General features: G+C 35.6%; 1 non-coding gene across 1 annotated transcript; it reads right to left on the reverse strand.

Moving 5' to 3' along the window:
- Positions 1-2,626: 2,626 nt before the first annotated feature.
- On the reverse strand, positions 2,627-2,733 carry LOC111723254. The gene has a single exon (XR_002771833.1). It is a non-coding gene; the product is annotated as a U6 spliceosomal RNA (small nuclear RNA).
- Positions 2,734-3,057: the final 324 nt, after the last annotated feature.

Below are 3,057 nucleotides of genomic sequence, written 5' to 3' on the forward strand. Positions count from 1 at the left end.
GTCAACCTTAATTCCTTAACAGGAGTCTGGAAGTGCTATTCCAGCCAAATTTTTTGTCATGTTAGGCCTGTAACTAACCTCATCACATGGGATTCTGCCTCTGTTTCTCACAAGTATGCCCATACAAAATCTTTTCACTGCTCTCTCTCAAAGGGCTTTTTTGGCCAGAGGCATATAGGCATTTTGCTTATAGTATATATATGATATATATGATAACAAAGAAAATTCTTGGGTAGTTGCAATAAAATTATCTTATGGAAGCTTATATTATGTATCCATGACAAACTGTTTTGTATATACCTTAAAAATAATTCAAAAAGAGTGCTACCATTAAGTAATAACAAAAAACTAAAGGCATTTGTGCTTTTGCTTTTTTTGTTGTTATATCAAATCACACATACACAAACACATATAATTTTGCTGGAACTCAACTCTGTGTGTGGGGGGGAAGAGAGACACTGAGAGAGATATGGAGAGAGAATATATATTTTTGTATGTTTAAAATTTTTCTTAATTTTTTAAAATATAAATTCTTTAGACTTCCAATTAAGCTTATAGTAGATAGCTTATTATATTTTTGTGTAAATAAAAATATTCTCAGAATGTCAATTGTTAGTTATATATTTTACTATATTGAACTATCATATATCTTTTTTTTTTTTTTTTTGAGATGGAGCCTCAAGCTATCCCCTTGGGTAGAGTGCCATGGCATCACAGCTCATAGCAACCTCCAATTCCTGGGCTCAAGTGAATCTTCTGCCTCAGCCTCCCAAGTAGGTGGGACTACAGGCATCCGCCATAACGCCCAGCCATTTTTTTTTAGTTGCAGCCATCATTGTTGTTTGGCGGGCCCGGGCTGGGGGATTCGAACCCACCTAAGCCACCTTAGGTGTATGTGGCTGGCGCCTTAGCTGCTTGAGCCACAGGCACCAAGCCACTATCATATATCTTTCATGCTTATTAAGGTAAAGGTTTTTTGGGCAGCACCTGTGGCTCAAAAAGTAAGTTGCTCCATATGCCAGAGGTGGCAGGTTCAAACCCAGCCCTGGCCAAAAATAGAAAAAAAAAAAAAAAAAAGTAAAGGTTTTTAGTGACTTTTGAATTGTTATATTTCCACCATTTAAGGAAATGAGAATTCTCTTTCTTTACCAGAAGTGGCCCAAATAAAAAACTTAATTTTACAAATGTAGAGACAATATTTAGAAGTTAAACTTTAATAATGTATACTGTGATTACTTTTAGTATGATTGAGAACATAAAGTCATAAATTATACTAACACTTTAAAACTTTTAAGGAGGGAGGCTCTATAAATTTTAATGTTGCTTAAACTAATTCAAAGAGAACAGGCCAGTGAACAAAATGGTATTTTTCTTTCTTTTTTAAATTTTTTTTTCTTTTTGTTTTTTTATTGAATGGTAACTGTGTACATTAATGCACTTCTGGGGTACAGTGAGGTGTTTTCACACACAATCTGAAACACTTTCATCAAACTGGTTAACATAGCCTTCATGTAATTTTCTTAGTTATTGTGTTAAAACGTTCATATTCTACTCATAGAAAGAGTCACTTGTACCCTTGTAAGATGAACCACAGAAGTGAACCCTCGAATCCCCCTCCCTCCACTGACTCCCCCCTCCCTGTATCCTTAGGTTGTTATTAGATTATAGCTTTCATATAAAAAGGTTTAAATTAATTTCATAGTAGGGGTGTGTACATTGGATACTTTTTCTTCTATTCCTGTGATACTTTGCTAAGAAGAACATTTTCCAGCTCCATCCATGTGAACATGAAGGACGTAAAGTCTCCATCTTTCTTTATAGCTGCATAGTATTCCATGGTGTACATATACCACAGTTTGTTGATCCATTCATGGATTGATGGGAACTTGCGCTTCTTTCATGACCTGGCAATTATGAATTGGGCTGCAATAAACATTCTGATACAAATATCTTTGTTGTAATGCGATTTTTGGTTGTCTGGGAATATACCTAATAAAGGAATTGGAGGTTCAAATGGCAGGTCTATTTTTAGTTCTCTAAGTGTTCTCCAGATGTCTTTCCAAAAGGAACGTATTAGTTTACATTCCCACCAGCAGTGTAGGAGTGTTCCCTTTTCTCCACATTCACGCCAGCATCTCTGGTTTTGGGATTTTGTGATATGGGCTAATCTTATTGGAGTTAGGTGATATCTCAAAGTAGTTTTAATTTGTATTTCTCTGATGATTAAGGATGGTGAGCATTTTTTCATATATCTGAAGGCCGTGTGCCAATCTTCTTCAGAGAAATTTCTCTCCAAGTCCCTTGCCCCTGAGATGGGATCACTCATTTTCTTCTTGCTAATAAGTTTAAGTTCTCTATGGATTCTTGTTATTAAACCTTTGTCGGAGACATAACCTGCAAAAATCTTTTCCCATTCTGAGGGCTGTCTGCTTGCCTTACTTACTGTGTTCTTGGCTGTGCAGAAGCTCTTTAGCTTGATCAGGTCCCAATAGTGTATTTTTGATGTTGCTTCAATTGCCCGGATGTCCTCCTCATAAAATGTTCACCCAGACCAATTTCTTCAAGTGTTTTCCCTATACTTTCTTCTAGTATTTTTATGGTTTCATGTCTTAAGTTTAAATCTTTAAAAAATATGGAATGGTTCATGAATTTGCATGTCATCCTTGTGCAAGGGCCATGCTAATCTTCTCTGTATCGTTCCAATTTTAGTATATGTGCTGCCGAAGCGAGCACAAAATGGTATTTTTCTATATTGACCTCTTATGATGTAATCGTTCTTGCTTTGCTTAGTTAAACAATGAAAGAAACAGTTTGGATAAAATTGTAACTAAAACCTAACTATAGACAAAAACATATGCTGGTGAAAAGAATTCTTAAGAAATGGTGCTAGGAAAACTGGATAGCCACACGTAGAAGATGGAAACAGGATCCATACTCCTAACCACTTGCAAAAGTCAATCCATGGTGAATAAAAAATTTAAAGCTAAGAACTCATAGAATAAGTTCATGCCTCATTCTAAGGCATGAAACTATAAGAAATCTAGAAAAAAAGTGTTG

This window comes from Otolemur garnettii, unplaced genomic scaffold (genome assembly GCF_000181295.1).
Source record: "Otolemur garnettii isolate 467f Iridium unplaced genomic scaffold, OtoGar3 scaffold00009, whole genome shotgun sequence".
In the NCBI taxonomy this organism is placed as follows: Eukaryota; Metazoa; Chordata; class Mammalia; order Primates; family Galagidae; genus Otolemur; species Otolemur garnettii.